This window comes from Leptonychotes weddellii, chromosome 8, assembly GCF_054177405.1.
Source record: "Leptonychotes weddellii isolate Sample4059 chromosome 8, ASM5417740v2, whole genome shotgun sequence".
Taxonomy (NCBI): Eukaryota; Metazoa; Chordata; class Mammalia; order Carnivora; family Phocidae; genus Leptonychotes; species Leptonychotes weddellii.
In genome coordinates, this window is record NC_138376.1 from 129,821,956 (window position 1) to 129,840,762 (window position 18,807).

General features: G+C 51.8%; 1 protein-coding gene and 1 long non-coding RNA gene across 2 annotated transcripts in view; both read left to right on the top strand.

Moving 5' to 3' along the window:
• Window positions 1-18,807, top strand: part of SMOC2 (SPARC related modular calcium binding 2) — a 95,380-nt gene that overhangs the window by 8,357 nt on the left and 68,216 nt on the right. The gene's annotated exons all lie outside the window — the stretch shown is intronic.
• LOC115943438 (uncharacterized) lies at window positions 2,219-10,350 on the top strand. The gene is made up of 3 exons (XR_004078019.2): window positions 2,219-2,303; window positions 7,618-7,762; window positions 7,907-10,350. It is a non-coding gene; the product is annotated as an uncharacterized LOC115943438 (long non-coding RNA).

Consider the following 18,807-nt stretch of genomic DNA (forward strand, 5'->3'; position numbering starts at 1 on the left):
TGTGAATGTGTGAGTGTGAGCGTGTTTCTGGTGTGAGTGTGAGTGTGGGTCTGGTGTGAATATGAGTGTGCCTGGATGTGAGTGTGAGTGTGTTTCTGGTGTGTGAGCATGTGGGTGTGAGCATGTGTCCGGGTGTGAGTGTGAGCATGGGTCTGGGTGTGCATGTGAATGTGTGAGTGTGAGAGTGGGTCTGGGTGTGAGTATGAGTGTGTCTGGTGTGTGAACATGTGATTGTGAGCATGTGGGTGTGAGCATGTGTCTGGGTGTGAGTGTGAGCGTGCAAGTGTGAGCGTGTGTCTGGGTGTGAGTGTGAGCGTGGGTCTGGGTGTGCATGTGAATGTGTGAGTGTGAGCGTGGGTCTGGGTGTGAGCATGAGTGTGTCTGGATGTGAGTGTGAGCGTGTGTGGTGTGTGAACATGTGGGTGTGAGCATGTGTCTGGGTGTGAGTGTGAGCATGTGGGTGTGAATGTGTCTGGATGTGAGTGTGAGCATGTTTCTGGTGTGTGTGTGAGCATGTGGGTGTGAGCATGTGTCTGGGTGTGAGTGTGAGCGTGGGTCTGGGTGTGAGTATGAGTATGTCCGGTGTGTGAACATGTGAGTGTGAGCATGTGGGTGTGAGCATGTGTCTGGGTGTGAGTGTGAGCGTGCAAGTGTGAGCGTGTGTCTGGGTGAGTCCCTCTGCACTCTTGCTATGACACAACAACACAAGCACACGCGCCGTCAGACCGGGTGTTGGGTCACCAGCAAACTGGCCCCTGCTGGCTGGGTGGCTCCTTCCCTCAGCACATGGGCACCTCCCAGTGAGGGGATGGCTGGTGAAGAAGAAGCGCAGCCGTGGCCGACCTTCCTGCAGGTTTGTACGTGGACAGCCAACTCCTGATCATCCGCTCTGTTTGTGCACAAGGGGAGGGCGATGCTGACTGCCCACCTGGACCCCATGTCATGGGAGGTGAGGCTGAGGCTTTGGGGTAAGTTGAATGAACTCACGGCTTCCTCGTTTTGAAGTTTCCCCTGGGCCCTGCAGTCGCCGCCCACTCCTGGATTTGTTCCCGGTGCTGACTGGTCCTCCTGTCCAGGCACCCTGTCCCGCACTGAGCCCTCTCTGTCCTCTGTCCTCTGTCTGGTGCTTGGTCCTGGCCCCTTTGCTCTCTGCACACCCTATGTTTTGGTAATGCCACTATGTCCTAGTCTTTAAACACCATCTGCAATCTGATGATTTCCAAATTTATCCATCCAGCCAAACTCCAGATGCACCTGCAACTGCCTCTGCGAGAGCTCCACAGCCAAGAGCACTGTGTACAGCTGCCCAGGCAGCACACTGCACAACTCCGAGGGGGTCATTCACGTGCACAGTAAAGCACAGTAACCAGCTTAGGCTAAGTAACCAACTTAGGCTAAGCTGCTGCTATTTGATTTAGAAAACCTGGAACAAATGACCAAGTTATCAGCTAAGCATCTCCTCAGCTTTCTGAGCATTTAACATTTTCCAAACATTTGGATACGGAGGTGCGTGAGGTGGTTCTGAGGTTAAACCATGGTTTCCTCGTTATTGGGATGTATTACTGGGTCATTTCACTTTTAAATGATACCACATTGCTAACTACATAGAAAACTAATTTCAAGTCCTATGAGTAAGGATTCAGATACACTTCTAAATAGATTTTTTTAAAAAGGAAGTAAAGGATGTAAGGTAGATTTGGCTGTAATTTCAGATTAGATGACTTTGAGTGTTGCAGACTCACGTCAGATCGTTCTTATTGTAGAAACCCGTGCAGATGGGAGATGTGGAATCAGAAAGACACGGGATCTAACCCTGTTAGCTTCTAAAATTCTTGGTCCCCTCACAGCATGCTCCTCTCAGGGTTTGGAGACAACACCTATGAAGGGTCGTTGGCCTCGTGTGTAAACAGCACAGTTTTATGCCTCCCTTCCTCCTCCCTGTGGAAGCAGATTGGGCTCACTCACTTACTTATTTCTGAGACATTTGTGGAATGGCTGTGCGTGCCAGGCCCAGGCAGACATGCCCAGTGAAGAACGCAGTGCTCATCCCCTCTGCATCCCACTCTGCTCCGTGAGTCACGAGGAGAGCGAGTCGGATGTGCAGACGAGGTCAGTTCCGTAAAAACCTGTGGAAGCCTTGGGAGAAGAGCAGGAAATGAGGTCCAGCCTGGGAAGGTGGGGTGTGTCCTGAGGGTGATGGACGGGAGGCTGAAGGTAGCTTGGAGATGGAGAGGACCAGCACCCCAACTGGCCGGATGCCCGCAGCCCGGGCGGGGGTTCATTGCAGGAAGGACACTTGTCTGGTAGGAGAAGATGAAGTCCTGGGCAGAGGGGAGGGTGGGCTTGGGATGGAGGGCTGCAGGTGGCAGGGAGCCAGGCTCCCTCCAAGTGCTGGGACGTCACAGGAGGGTGGGGTTGGTGCCCTAGACCAGGTAGGACAGGCGGGAGCAGGAGGTGTCTGGGACCAGGTGACTTTGGGGGGGTCTTGGGGTGTGATGACTAGTGTCTGGGGTATGACACTGGGTGCCAGGCCCTTCGCGTGTTCTGTGTCCCTCGACCCCCCGGCAGAGCCGTGGGGAGGGATCTGTTACTCCAGTTCATGGACACAGAGGAGCTCGTGGGTGCAGTGGACCAAAATAGGGCTTGAACCCAGATACTTCTGTTGTGTTCTTAGCTATCCTAAACTGTAGGGGGCAGCTGGAAATACACCAAAGAGTCGGCTGCGTTTCTGATTTGGGGAGTCAGTCCAGATCTGGTGGTGATAGGGATGTGTGTTTGACTGAAGTGTTCATCGTATGCAACCGATCACTTGTTAGATGAGAATCCGAACGTATTGCAACAGGCACAGAATATGTGCCTTCGATGTGTCGATGGATGTTTGGGGTATTTATTTTTTGCTATTGCTTTTAATAACTCATGCTTTTGTCTTCCTTTACTACCAGTATGTGTCTGCTGGGTGATGGGCATATCATTACATATTTTCCCTAGGTTGGAAGTATTTTATAGGTTAAAAATAACATGTATTAAAAATGTTTTTTTGGGGGGCACCTGGGTGGTTCAGATGGTTAAGCGTCTGCCTTCGGCTCAGGTCATGATCCCAGGGTCCCGGGATCGAGTCCCGCATCGGGCTCCCTGCTCCTTGGGAGCCTGCTTCTCCCTCTGCCTCTCTCTCTCTTTCTCTGTCTCTCATGAAAAAATAAATAAAATCTTAAAAAAAATGTTTTTTTAAAAAAGAACAGTCGCCGAGATCCACTGTGGGAATTTGGAAACAGAAGAGTGTGTCCATCTCCCGTTTTATCACTCCCCAGAGACTACACATGATAAAACTTTGCGGGACTGGTAGTTTGTGGTCTTCTGTGTAGTGGATGTGTGTGTCTGTGTGTTGGGTGTGTGTGTGTGTGTGTTTATGTGTAGTGTATGTAGCCTTGGGATCTGTTCCACACCTCTTAAAATTTGTATTTTAAAATTTTAAATATTTTTTGTTTGGAAATAGTTTCTATACCTTTTACATGATTTTTGATGGATTATTATATTACATTTCTGATGCATGGGTTTATAGTAATTTATTTATCTAAGCCTCTGTGGTTGGATATTTAGTTCTTTCAGATTTACTTTGCTATTAGAAATAAGATTGCAATGAGCAATACTGTGCATAATGCGTGCTTTTCTGATTTTTTTCTTCACATATATTTGGGGTATGGACTTGTGCATCAACATTTTAAAGGCTTCTAATACACGCTTAGAATTAGTCAGGGTGTCTGAGTCTGTGAAACTCTTGAAGCTTTTGGAACTACTTGGAACAAGTCACCGCTTACAGCTCAGAATCAGCAAATCTGCTTTCCTTGGTTTTTGATCTAAGAATCTGGACTCCAGATCACTGTTATTCAGCTGTTCAGTCGCAGAGTGTGAAAATGTATACTTTGGACTCATTGTGTGGTACTTAGTCATGCAATGTGCATTTAGATGGACTTCCAATCATTGATTTCTCTTTTATGAGTATTTTTGTAACCTCTTTTCTCTACCGAGTGAGTCGAAGAGGACAGTTGGAAGTGACGGACCTGTAACTGAGCCCTTTCTCTTTGTTCTGTGTCCGTCTCTGGGCCCAGCAGGAAGAGGAAATGAAGGAACAAGATGCGCGTGTGCTGAAGATGTTATAGCTCACCACAGTCCGCCTGGCCGTCTGTGGCGGGTTCGGCAGCTCGCTGGGAGAGCGTGTGTGCGTGCGTGCATGTGCATGCAACATGCACATGTGTGCGTGTGGGCACGTGTGTGCACATGCACACGCACATGTGTGCACGAGCGTGCATGTGTGTGCGTGCGAGCCTGTGCACATGCGAGTGTGTGTGCATGTGCACGAGGGAGGGTGGGATGTTCTCAAGAGCTCTCCCCGAATGTTTGCTGTTTTGGGATGAGACGAAAACTGAAACACGGAACACAACTGTGTCACACTTCTCCAGCATTGTGTACTCTACAAAGAGTTGTCGTGCTTCACAGACTGCTTGGGGTCTCCTGGGCCTGGCTTCTCCGTGAGGAAGTGGCTCCTAGACACTCCCCCTGGGCCCACCCCAGAGGAACAGCACAGCACAGAGGACATTCACTATTCTTCGTTATAAGGATTCCTGGCCAGTAGCATCTGTGAAGCAAAGTGGGTCCACGTCATCGGTGTGCCTTACACCTGCTGTGCGCCCACCGCGGGGTGTCAGGAGCGATGCACGGGGCGCGCTCACCGCCGGACGTTAGGAAAGGTGCACGGAGTCATAAACCACAGCTCCTGGCCTTGGAGACCTTCCGTCTTACAGGGAACAAAGGCATAAAGACCTGGAATAAAAAGAGAACAGTCTGGACTTCCTCTGTCTTGAGGCAGTTAGGACGTCAATGGTTGAAGGCATTTGGATAAAGGAAGGGTGACTGTGGTTGGGTTGGTGAGCCATGGCATAGGGGACCCAGAGAGTTAGCTGAGTCCTCAGAGATGGGACTCCTCCCCGTAGCGGAGGTCGGCGTGGGTAGGCCAGCAGCAGGGGGTGGGTAGGAGAGTGTTTCTAGAGAACCAGATGGAGGTGACCCGCTGGAACGGAGTGTCCGTATGCCTGGTGTGGCAACAGGTTGACAGGAATGGGGTTCATCTGAGGCAGACAGCTTTCGGCTCAGCCCTCCAGCTGTCTTCGAGTTTCAAGTGCTGTCTGCGGGACAGAGGGTGGTCGTGCAGGGTGTCTGAGCTCCGAGAGAGAGCGGGCACGTCTATGCTGGGGACCTCTGGTTTTGAACCACTCAGGTTTACAGAGAAGGATTCTGCCATTGATTAGCGACTAAAGACACAGTCCTTGATTTATATTTGTGAGTCCTGGCAAGATCGTCATGTGTGGTCGGTCATTGATAAATATGTTACAAAGTGTTTATAAACTACATTGAGGAGGCAGCTCTGCTCCCCAGACTAAAGGGAATCAGGAAACGGAAAATGCTAGTAGGTTCTGTGTATTAATAATAAAATTCAGGAGTTTCCCTCTAGGTTCCTGTGGCTCTTCATCAAATTTGAAAGTACTTCACATAATAGGTTAATTTTGTAATATTCTGAGTAATTCTTAGCGCCTATGAACTGAGCCACAGAACGTCTGGGAACCAAGACAAGACTTAGGAGGGTGCTCCCCATTCCTCCTCAAGGGGCTTGCGCTGTGCCGTTAAGCTCCTGTCTTCTCCCCATCTCGCTGTGGGCTCCCCGGTCCAGCCTGGGTCCAGCCCAAGAGACCGCTCAGTGTTCACCGGAGGGATACGGCCACGGGAATGGGTTCTGTTTCCAGAGCCGCTGAAGAAGTCTGAGGGCAGAACAGGGAGATCAGGTCCCAGCCGTGGACTCTGAAAGTGGCATTTCATCTTCACCCGCGGATAGCTCCGAACTGTGACCCACGCATGCGCCCCTCAGTTCATGCACTTCCGTGTCACTTGAGGGGAGCCCGGCCACTGCGTCGGGGGGGACACACGGCCGGGGAGAGGAGCTGCATCATGCTGTCTCCTGCTGCCGCGGCACGAAGACCGCGGGGAACAGTGCCGCAAGGTTGGGGTCTGCGCGGGCTTTTGTCTGCACTAGCTGCTCCGAGGGCTTCGTTGCCCAGAGCCGCAAGGACATCCAAACCCATCGTGAGTCACCGATGAATCAGGGACAGAGCGCTCGGAGGCCCGGCTGCGAAAACCTGACTCCCTGCTTAGTTTGCTCCGATTCTGTTGCGGTCTGCAGAGTCTTACCAAACCAGTGCTCCTGGCTCCGACTCTGCCCTCCAAGTCCACATCTGGTAACTTTTCATTACAGAGCAGGGGTCCTGGGCGAGCCCGCAGCCTTCACAGTGGCCTTTCGTGCAAGAGTCACAAACGCCAGCCTCACGGTATCAGCCTGTGGGTGCAGCGCACACGGGGCGCGTTCTGGCGTGTTCGGGGCCTCCGTAAACGTCTGCGGTCGCCATATCCAGGCCAGGCCAGAGTGGGCTTGTGGTTTTGTTGTGTTTCAGTGAACGAATTCGTTCATTTCTGGGCCGCATGTGAGCGGACAGAAGGCAGCCGCTGGGCGCGGGGGCAGGGAGCATGTGCGCATTCTGACGAGGAGGCCCCGGCAGGTCCGCGGACCCGCACGACCACCGCCTGCAGAGACCCGGTTTGTGCACCTGCTGGCCAGGGCAGAGTGCTCCCGAAGAAACAGCAAGCGCCCGCCGCGGCATTCACTGCCCCTGTCCACGGTGACCGTGGTCCACGGCGCCCCAGCCCCCTTCTTCCTCCACATCACTGCTCACCTCCTTCAGCCATACAGAGCGGACCTTTTGCCCTTCGTCTCACTATTTTCTCCTCTTCTCCCTGATGAGCCATCGGAGGTGCCTGTCCTCGGAGTCACACTCTCCCTGGTAACAGGCGAGGCTGGTCCTCTGGCCACCCTCCTCTCGGTGTGCAGCTCCGGAGTTTGTGGCTGCTCTGCCCCCTCGGGCACCGGTGGGGGCCGCCCGGCTCCCGGCGCCTGTCACCCTCCAGGACCCCCTCTCCTCAGCAGTCTGTTCCCGCTAGGCATTGGGCACAGGTGCCGTTTAGAATTGCTGTTGGCAAACACGTGTGGCCCATCTCTGGCTTCTTTTTTTTTTTTTAAAGATTTTATTTATTTATTTGAGAGAAAGAGAGAGAGACAGAGAAATAGCATGAGAGGGGAGAGGGTCAGAGGGAGAAGCAGGCTCCCCGCTCAGCGGCGAGCCCGATGTGGGACTCGATCCCAGGACCCCAGGATCATGACCTGAGCCGAAGGCAGTTGCTTAACCAACTGAACCACCCAGGTGCCCTCATCTCTGGCTTCTAAACCATTCAGCCCACTACCTCTCCTTGGGCCTGCAAACATCAGTACTTTAGAAAGTACAATACGCAGAAAAGATCTGGGAAGCTTGGTTCTGCACAGGGAGGCATTTTAGCGTTTATTGGGCTACCCAGGCACCTGGCAGTATAATACCTACAAAGGAGGCAAACACAGCCTGAATTTAAGAACAACCATTGATCAAAGAAGATTCATATACATGGCACTAAATCTACATGTAGATGCAGCTCTCTTTCCTCTTTTGAGTGTTTTTTAAAGGATTTTATTCATTTATTTGACAGAGAGAGACAGCGAGAGAGGGAACACAAGCAGGGGGAGCGGGAGAGGGAGAAGCAGGCTTCCCACTGAGCGATGCGAAGCTCTATCTCAGGACTCCGGGACCGTGACCTGAGCCGAAGGCAGACGCCTAACGACTGAGCCACCCAGGTGCCTCGCCCTTTTGAGCATTTTTGGGGTAATCTGTGCATCTCTTATATGTAAAGCAGTACATTTTCCCAATCATTTTGACTGGGGCATTTTTCATTGCAGTGACAACACAGTTCTGTTACTTCACTCCTTTGTTGTTACCAGGTTGCCTGTCTGTTAGCGTCCCCAGGTTGCTGTGACACACGACCGTGGACTACAGACGTCTGTTCTCTCCCCGTTCTGAGGCTGAAGTCAGAGAGCGACGTGTCTGCAGGGGGTCCTTCTGGGCTGGGAGGGAGAATCTGCCCCAGGCCCCTGCCCGGCCTCTCGTGTCTGTGCGCAGTCGTTCATCTTCCCACGGCATTCTCTCCGTGTGCGTGTGTCCAGATTTCTCTGTTTTACAGGACGACAGTCCTATCAGAGTAAAGGCTTATCTTGCTTTAACATGATTCAATTTAACTTAACTGCTTACATCTGTAACAGCTATTTCCAAGCAAGGCCACATTCTGGGGTGGTGGGAGTTAGGACTTCACATATGGATTTTGAGGGACAGAATTCAACCCCTAACACCAGCGATTGGATGCAGGGGCCACCCTAGTTGAGTGTAACCTCATCATCAATTGATCATGTCAGCAAACACTCTATTTCCAGATATGGTCACATTCACGGGTACCGGGGCTAAGATGGAATGTTTCTGGAGGGGGACACCGCTCAGCCCACAACAGTGTCTACAAACCCGATTCCGTCTGTTGCCTTCTGACCTGCAGCCTTGCTTTTACGGGTCTGGGGCGAGTCCATGTGCGTAAGGCAGTGAGGGGACAGCCTGATTTCTGAGTGCTCTGGTAGGGGGAGGCGAAGGGGACCCAGCCCCTCAGTCAGCGGCTCCAGGCGCTCCAGCACACAGCTCCATCTCCAGGAGGGAAGAGGGACGCGTCCTCGGAAGGGGCCAGTACCCTGCACAGTGTACAAAATGTTGTGTGCCAGGGGGAGGTGGCTGCAGAGGGGGTGAGAGTCCCTGAGCGGGGCTGACGACACCTAACAAGTGTAGAGCGCATGGCTCCCACCCAAGGGGCGCCTGCCCACCTCCCTCTGAAGCACACCGCGGGACTCTGAGACAAGTGGTGGGTGGAAAGAGGTTCCCGATTTTAAAACTTTGTGGGACCTGAGAAATCCTGTCATGCCCCCCATTTATTTTTATTTAGTTTTGAGAGAGAGCACGCACACAGTGGGGAGGGGCAGAGGGAGAAGGAGAGCAGATCCCCAAGCAGGCTCTGCGCCCAGCACGAAGCCGGACGTGGGGCTTGATCCCGGGACCCTGAGATCATGATCTGAGCTGAGATCAAGAATCGGGAGCTTAACCGACTGAGCCACCCAGGCGCCCTCATGCTCCGGTTTTATAAATGATGAAGTCTGCCTCAAATTGGGGTAGAGCCGTCCCAGGGGCAGCTCAGGCACTGGCCCGGGAGGCTTTGGGATGGCAGGTGGCAAACTCAGATCCTGTGCCATGGGTGTGTCGTGGCCCAGCTAGGGAGCCACAAGCTTCTCACGTGGCATGTGTCCCCTTCGGTGCCCTTGCCGTGGCCACACACCCATGGCAGCCAGGGCCGATGGGGTCTGGGGTTTGCACTCCCCACTCACACTGGGGTAGGACGTGGAGGGGAGCCTCCTGCATCTGCTGGGGTGCGCTCACATGTCACTTAAACAGGGCAGGGGACGTGTCTCCCTCATGAAGGGTGACCCTGCATAACTCCGGGTGGTCGCTCCTGACAACGGGAAGTATTTCTGTATCATCCGGTAGAATTCATGGTGGGTCAGCTCAGGTCATGGCAAATGGTTTCCCTATCTGTCTCTGAGCAGGGCCGCGCTCTTGGTCCGGGTCCAGCTAAGGCTGGAGGAGGAGGAGTGATGAAGCCAGAGACGCACAATGCTCAACACAAAACTGACTTTATTTTAACAAAGTCACAACGTAATTTGTCTATGTGAAATTATTGATGCTAAGATAGTTTCCCTAGCACGTGAGAACTGGCTTGGGAGTCCAGGGCAAGAAGGGTGTCTCTTTCAGAACCAGCATGTGGGGCCAGGGAGCCCAGAAATCCTCCTGAGTGATGCCCGATGGAGTCAGGCCGCGCGTGTGTGTCTGAAGATCTAAATTGTTATTCCTGCTAATAAAGTATTCATGAAATCTTGAACCAAAACACTGATTGGATAGTGGAGTTAAAATGTCTGCACATATGAGCCGTAGGGATGTTCTGATCTTACCAGACACGGATGCAGAAAAGCCGTTTGGGTTTACGTAATTTTACTTTGGTATTTTCAAAGAACAACTGCCCTGTTGGCTGTATTAGCGAGACTAAAACCAGGTGGTTTTACAAACCCGGGGAGAGTGAGCTGTGTTGTTCGGCGTCTTTGGTCTTTTCTGGAGCAAATCTTGATGCTGCTGAGTACAGAGCAATAACAGCGTGGCCGTCGGAGGACCAGGTGCCCATCCCGCATCCCCTCTCCTTCAGGGAACCACTATCCTCATGCCAGAAGCCAGTCTTCCAATTTATTAAATTCCTTCAATTAATTAATCTCTTTGTATTTTAGTTCATTCTAATATTGAATTTGCTTCTGGAATTGCCGATGAATTTATTCAAACAGAATAACGTCTCCTCATCTTTTACTTGTGCGTGAAAAATTGCAGGTTGTAGTTGAAGGGGAATTCCTTTTGGAGGCAAAAAAGGCCCTTTCTACCTCGAGTGGAAATGCCCACTGTGTTTCGAATGGCAGTTTTAGCTTGCCATTCAGGGAGTCCTCGTGGCCTGGACCCCATCCTCTTGGAGATGTGCCGCGCACACACTCAAGCGTGAAGTTGATTTGGCTCAAAGAAAGACTGTCATTTCTCCCTACATCTGCCCCCTCCTAGTCCCCTTAGGTTTTAGAGCCAGACTCTCCCCGAGGCTGGAAGGAAGAGCCGCCTGCGCCCACCTGCACCCACCCGTGCCCACATAGACACCTGGTTCTCACAGCTGCCGCTGCTCAGATCTGGTTCATGGGAAGCCGGCCGGTTCCCCCTTCAGGGACAGTCCAGGGCTGGAGGGGAGATGGTGAGGCTGGAGGGGCCGTGTGAGCGCCCGAGGCACCACAAGACGAAGGGAACATCATTACAAATCCCGTAAGGTCGGTTGAGCTGGACAGGCTTCTCTCCGGGCTCAGGGACGACAGCAGTTGCGGGTCAGCCACGCTTGGAGAGACCACACACAGACAGCGGTGAGAGTGCATGCGTGTGGCGGACTGGTCCCCCCCACGGAATAGCGCCTCCACCCCGAGCGTGGCCTGCGGCTCTCCACCAACACCATTGGCACACTGGGGGGCGTTTCTCCCATTCCCCATGCCATGCCCGGCTTGCTGGGTTAAACCAGATTCTATAGGAGGAAATTTGGTGTCACCCGGCACGTTTTCTTGAGTCTTTCATAAATTGTGGGAAGGTAGTTCCCAAGGAAGACCTTGAAAATTGAAATAAAGACGAAACTGATGGAATGTTTAGATGCTCAGAAGTGATCTCTGTGAAGGACACTGGCTGGAACATTGATCTTCACCAGCAGAGGTTTGTTAAAAACTCAATTCCCATCCCTTTGTGCAAGATACTGTGCAACTCCAACGGGCATGCCAGGCTTCCAGAACCAAAGGGAAACTTCAGGAAATGACATTCAAAGTATAAAGATATCTTCAGAATGGACACCACTGTGATAAGATTTGGCCCTACAATAGTATCATCACCTAAAATTGTATTAGTTTGATATATTAATATCAAAATTTTAGGTATATTACACCCTGGTTGATTAAAATTAATTATAGATGAGCAAGTTGATAATGCAGATATATTTCTTTTTTCAGAAAGGTGAATAAATCCTGGTTTTCTTTCCCCAGTTAAATGGCAGCTGAGAAAACCTATTCCATCGGCCACGCGTTCTAGTTTTTAAGCACCTTTGTTGTTGTTGGGGTCCTCCCTGGTTTTTGCCGTCCAGGATTATTTGACACGAGCTCCTAACGGAGGAGTCACCCTTCAGAAAACGTAACTGGTCTCCGTGCAGCAGCCACTTCTGTGAGCTTTGCATGTCAGTAGCCGTGGGTTCCAAGTGTTATGAGTGTGGAACCATTCTGATGCTTTTGGAACAATCCTAAATTAAAGTGTGTCTCTGTTTCCATTATAAACCTCACTGTTTTCTTGGTTTGACGAGATTCCAAGCATATCGGCCCAAATCTTGGCGAGGCTGTTAAATAGTCATAGCAGATGCTGCTCAGAGTAGCTTCCCCTCTTAGGCGGTCCCAGTGGATTTACTCTTGGTGCGATGGCAGAGCGCGGCGTCTGGGGCCAGTAGGCTGGACCCTGGGGCAGGCACCATTGCAATCCCGTCTTTCATCCTGTTTAGGAGACTTGCAGGGATATAAGAGTCTTCTCTTCCTCCCTCTCCTGTTTTCCCGAATTTAACACCTAGCATTTTTCTGGACTTCCGCTGAAATGCTTTACTCCAGGGAAAGAACCCATCAAAATCTTCTTGGATAAATGAACCTTCACTAGAAATATTTCCTGGACACGTCGTCACTGCTAAGAAGATGGGAAAAACTTGATAAGGATGTTGGAACTTAGCAGTGCTCTGACTTGGGATGTGACTGATTCTCTGGGGCAGGAAGCCCCAGCCCTTGGAGCAGACATCATCTGAGGGTGTAGTTCTCCTAACATTGCTGTTCTGTGCTTCTTTCCCCCAAAGCCAGCCCAGCCCCTGCTGGAGCAGCCCAGTCCCTGAGCCACACCACCAAGGGCGCAGCTGCTGATTTGCCCTGACCCTGACCAGGGGTTTGGGGGTTCTGGGAATCGCAGGTGTCCATTGGCCCGGCTGGATCAGAGCACTGGTTCCTGACCCCCGAGTTACAAGGCTAATCAGCCAGGGTGTGTCTGAGGATGTGGAGAGCCCATGCGTGGATGTGGACTCCACTCTCTAAATGAGTCATGGAATTAGGGACTCTGCACATCCAGGAAACTCCCTCACTCCCAGCCCTCGGGACTTTGGGGTGCACTTCCCCCGACTGGAGGCTGTGGGCTCTGGGACACCCACGATGGCAAGTTCGATTCTTTCATGAGCTTGTCTGGTGCTGCCTGACGTTAACCCAGGGCCATCTGTGCGATTCCAGGCAACGCTGTGGGGCTTGCTTCCAGACTTCTGCCATTTTCCTCGGAAAAACCCAAAGTTTTCTCTGTGTCTCTTCAGGACATTTAATTGGTCTGTAAAGTGTGGGTGGCGTGTATGCGATGCTTCAGGTGCCTTGTGGACAGAGAAGATGCCTGGTTGGCAGCGACCCCAGGAGCGCGAGTGAAGCCGCGGTTTGGAGCAGCCCGTGGACTCTGGGCGTGTGTCTCCGTGCTCACTCAGACCACACAGGGCCCCCGCTGCCCGAGTCACAGTGTCCTCTCCCACTGCAGCCGCTCTGGGCTTGCTGTCCCCGCATGTCCCCGTGGCCCCCCAGGGAAGAGTTTCCTCCCCTTCCCACGGGCCCCCGGCTGCCCCTCGCTCTGCTCGCCACTCCTGCTCTTTCCCTGCAGCCTTGCAGTGGCCGGTGACGGCCTCAGAAACCTCTCTAGCCCCTCTGCAGGGATCGTCCACTTCCTCTTCCCTGTAAGGAAGGCATTTCTGTTTCCTCTGTACTTAAAGTTGTGGAATTTCAACATAACTTTTTCAAAAGAAGATTCTTTTCTCAGCATTTTGGATTTGTTTCATTATTAATATAGCCACGGAATTGATTTTTATTTGTCCTTTTGCAACTGTTCTAAAAACTTGAGCTTTAGGGAGCTAGATGAGGGATTGACACCCTTTTACTCCCTGCTTGCCGACGGCAGTGTCGAAAAGAGCCGTCCTCAGGGAGGCAAACAGCATCATCTGCTGTCGGCCCCACACATAGGTGGCTCTGGGAACTCAGAGCAGCTGTGCGAAGGAAAACTGGAATTTTTTTTTTAATTTATTTAAATCCAATTAATTAACACATAGTGTATTCTTAGTTTCAGAGGTAGAGTTTAGTGATTCATCAGTTGCATAGAATACCCAGTGCTCTTTCCATCATGTGCCCTCCTTCATGCCCATCACCCAGTTACCCCATCCCCCTACCCGAGTCTCCTACGGCTTAAGAATCTCTTATGGTTTTCTCCCTCTCTGATTTTGTCTTGTTTTCTTTTTCCCTCCCTTCCCCTATGAGGAGCACCTGAATTTTAAGTCTCATCTAATTTGGTTAATTTCAGTAATAATGGCTGCACATGGCTAACGGTTTCTGTACTGGACTGCACAGCTTGAGATGAGAGTAAGCTATGTGTTCCAAAGGTTTCGGTGGAATGCAGACTCATGCTTTCCAGGCTTCAGATTCTACTGAAACACTTTTTGCTTGTTTGAAGCATGCAGATTAGAGCAGAGAGCGGGTCCTTCCCGCATTGGCACCTGGGGAAGGTGGTGTGAGGACAGTGTTGTATGAAGCATGCAGATTAGAGCAGAGAGCGGGTCCTTCCCGCGTTGGCACCTGGGGAAGGTGGTGTGAGGACAGTGTTGTATGAAGCATGCAGATTAGAGCAGAGAGCTGGTTCTTCCTGCGTTGGCACCTGGGGGAGGGCAATACAGACGCTCCAGCGAGAGGTGTCAGATGATGGACTACAGAAGCAGCCAGCTTTTAGTGAATGTGGGGCTTCCAGAACCATTTCCACCTATCTCAGAGATTGTACTTATGCATTCAATAATGATGATAATTTTGGAGGGTGGTATGACTGCATTAGAGGTTTCAGACGCTACATTTCAAAGAACTGTGAAGAGAATTCCCTTGGAAGGATCTCATGCCTTGGCTATCTCGTAACATAAACCAAGACTGTTAAAAAATGTGAAGAATCTGATTTAATGTGTAAACCAAGGTGAGAGGGGGAATAAGCTGTTTTCCACTTCTGATGATGCCAGACACAAGCCAGCACTGAATGCCCTTCAAGACGGAAGAAGATGAAAACCGGAGAGGGGGACGGGAAGGCAGCCCCTCTTCCATGCATCCCCCTCTGAGGCTTCTTTTAGAAAACTGGTCCTGTGTTTTGGGTGAATACTGCAGCCCTGGGGTCAGGGCCTGGAGAAAGACGATGCAGCCCTGGAGCCCTCGGGTTGAGGACCCTGCCATTTGCGCTTGCGGTGGAGAGTAGTGGCCTGGGGGCGGAGTCCTTGGTGTGGTTCTTGTGTGTCACAGACTAGTTGGGTGACCTCCTCTGGGACCCTCCGTCTCTTCATTGGTCGCATGAGGTACCTGTGCGTGGTGTCCCCTGAGGGCCTTGGTCTCTTCACCTGTGTTCCTGAGAGCTCCCCACCTAGCCTCCAGACCCTGACAGCATTCCATCCACACTGGCCCCTGGATGTGAGCACAGGGCATTTGGTTCTGTTTATCACAGAGAAAGGGACTCAGACTTTTGCATCGGTTTCTTTCACCTCGGGGTATGGTATTTGTGTTGGTTGGTGGAGATGAGTACGGGAGAGATGAAGGTCTTCTCTTGTCCCCTCTTTTCCTCCAAGAAGTCCCCTCTGCATTGTTGAGCACTCACCTCCCTCAGGATTTTTGCTGTTCTGCACACAAACGGGCTGTCTCAGGAACGTCCCATTGTCCGGCTCATTCACATGGCAAATCCTTGTTAGAACCTGCTTTGTGCGCAGACTTATCAGGAAAACCCTACAGGAAGCAGACCCATGGCAATCTTGAGCCCCGTGACCCTTGTTAGCAGGGAAGCATCCCTACTTTCAGAATCCCTGTTGTGCATTCGTCTTGTCTGAGAAAGAGTGAGATCACAAGCCCAGGGAGAAATAGGAATGCAGATGGTATTTTGGACACCGTGTGGGTCTCGCTGGTGTTTAGATGCGGACCCAGAACTGGGCCCTGCTTGGTCTTCATTCAGAGAGCGGAGTCCCTGGCCCTGACATGAGGTATTCATTCTCTAACAATTAAAGCATGCAAACATGGTCATAAGCATCCCTGAGGCTTCTTGGCACCTCCTGTTTCTCGTGCCTGCTTCTGGGTGCCGTGGTGATCTCCCCGCGGCAGGGTGAGCTGGTTGCTTCCAGCAAGGCTTGTGTCCTGGTTCCTGATTCCTGCCTTGTGGTGCCTACAGTGGGAATGATTTCCCTGCAGAGCACGTGGTCCCCACTGAGGTCTGGCCAGGGAACAAACGATCTGGTATCTCTGCTTCTGGATGCATTCCCCGGCTTCGCAGGTTACTCTCTAACATGTGTTTTAGTGTAATTTGTTCTAAATGCTTCGAAATGAGCAGGAGCCTCAAAAAAGGAACTCCGGCCTGAATGCCTTTGAAAATGTCATTTTATCGGGGCGCCTGGGTGGCTCAGTCGTTAAGCGTCTGCCTTCGGCTCAGGTCATGATCCCAGGGTCCTGGGATCGAGCCCCGCATCGGGCTCCCTGCTCTGCGGGAGGCCTGCTTCTCCCTCTCCCACTCCCCCTGCTTGTGTTCCCTCTCTCATTATGTCTCTCTCTGTCAAATAAATAAATAAAATCTTTAAAAAAGAAAATGTCATTTTATCAATGAAATGCATTTGATAGTCTAAGGAAAGCGAGGACTCCAAGAGAAAGAGCAACCATCTGTTGCTCCTTCCACTGCCTCAGAAAGCATGGGGGCTCCTGGGGAAGTGATGAGTCACGTGGCCCCCCCCTCGGAACACGGGGGCTTGGCCGTCACAGCCAGCAGCGGCCACCACCACCTGGCCGGGTGCCAGCCGTTCCGACGGTGGGCGCCTCCTGCGCGGCCACGTGACCTGCTTATCAGTCGCGGACTTCCCAGGTTCCACCCCAGGTCTGCAAATCAGGGGCTCTGCGGGGGAGGCCGGGGGTCTGTGTGGTGAGCCAGCTGCCGGTGGTGGGGATCCCCGTGTGCAGACCGGGGTGTTTAGGAAGTGGAATCTGGCAGCGGCTTAATCCCTTTTATTGTTACTTTCAGACACTTCTCATGTAAACTTTCATCCTGTCACTGGGAATGGCTCTCCAGGTAGGATGTTTGTTTTTGCTGCCCCTGAAGGGCAGAGCTGAGGTCCGAGCTTTTGTGTGCCAGGGTCCGGAGATGCCTGGGATGTCTGCCAAATAAGGCCTGTGCCGCGGACGGTGGTGGACAGACGGCCGGACTGTCCGGTCGGAGAGCAGGCTGTTTGTTCTAACGCAGTCACGGCAGAGAGCACCGGCCGTGGCTTCCTCCTGAGCTTACGTGTCTGTCCATGGCCTCGGCTCTCTCTCATTCTTGCATCCCTGCATCAGTGTGCTCAAATACCTTCTCTTTCCCCTGCCGTCTGCCCTAGCCATTCCGGAGTGAGTCCCACAGAGTTACGATATACAAGCATTTATTGAGCACTAGCTGTCGACCAGACCCCATGTGGGGTTGCCAAGGGCACATGGATGAACCTACATCCTCTGTAGCCTGTAAAGGTGGTGTCCCGTGGGTTCCGGACTGTTGGTTGAGTGTCCACTATAATGTCCCCCACGTGCCAGCCTTGTGCTGTTTCCTGAGGCTGTAGCCCGAGAAGAACATGTAAATTGTGACATACACATTTGGCATATCCCTTGATTCTTCCTGGGATTCTGGATAAGAGAGTGGCACTTAGTTGTCCCTTGAACTAATAGGGATAGCACCCAAGGTCCAGTGAGCCCTCTGTAAATGCTTTGACATGAAGGAAATCTGCTGAGACCCTCAGGTAGGGGTGTGACCCCTGAGACTGGAAATTCCCTCCACGCAGTCTTCTGTAGGGAATCAGAGTCAAAGTCTGCCGTGTGCAGACAAGTCAATTCTGATACTGGGGAACAATGATGAGTGTTGACTAACGTGATTTTTTTTTGTTTTTGCCAAAGATCGTTCTTGTATTAAGGTAATACCATCCACATGATTTTTTGTTAAGAAGGATTTTATGATACCCAAGTTCTCACTGAATCTCAAATTAACATGAACTGGGAAAATTAATAACCCAAGAGATTTCTTGACTTATCTCCAAGAAGTGCTAACAAAAAGCAAAAGATACAAGAATATTGAAATTAATATTGATGTGGAAGCAGGTGAGGAAAACAAACAAAAAAGAAGTGTTTGGGGAAAGGGGAAGAGATACGCAGAGCAGGCAGAACAGCACAGTGCATGCCCATCCTCAGTTGTGGGCTGGGACCAAAGCCTCACCGTGAGAAGGAGATGTCCACAGAGAGCTAGAAGAATCCATGCAACAACGGGTCAGGGGACCGAAAGCCAGCAAGGACTCTATAAGAGCACTTCACCATGCCAACAGTGAAGGCAGCATGGCAAATAAAGAGAAAAATGACAGTTTCTAGGCTCCTGCTTTCCTCACAGTGACTCTGGACTGTCCATGTCACTACTGACCGTAAGAAGCATCCAGAACCTTCATCCCTGAGCGTCTTCTCGAAGGTCGGAACTGCGTTTCCCCCGGAGGCTTTCAAGCCCTGAGAGCTCTGTCTTGGTTCCCCACTCAAAGTAGACGAGCCTCCTGGGGTTCGGTACTCAGAGCACTACTGCAGCCCCTGTGTCACCCCGTCCCACACCTGTTGCCCCATCTAGTGGGTCCTCCTGTCACAGGCACCCTCTCAGCATTGACCCCGAGAGAAGGGCTGACCCTTCCTCTGCTTCCTGCATGTTCCTTGAAAAACTTGCTACCTCCTCTTGACCTGGTGATCATGGGTGGTCCCAGATGACCTGGTGATCCTCTGTGGTCCCAGGCGACATGCTGATCCTCTGTGGTCCCAGGTGACACGGAGATCCTCTGTGGTCCCAAATGACATGGTGATCCTCTGTGGTCCCAGATCACCTGGTGATCCTCTGTGGCCCCAGACAACCTGGTGATCCTCTGTGGTTCCAGGTGACATGGTGATCTTCTGTGGTCCCAAGTGACATGGTGATCCTCTGTGGTCCCAGGTGACACGGTGATCCTCTGTGGTCCCAAATGACATGGTGATCCTCTGTGGTCCCAGATCACCTGGTGATCCTCTGTGGCCCCAGACAACCTGGTGATCCTCTGTGGTTCCAGGTG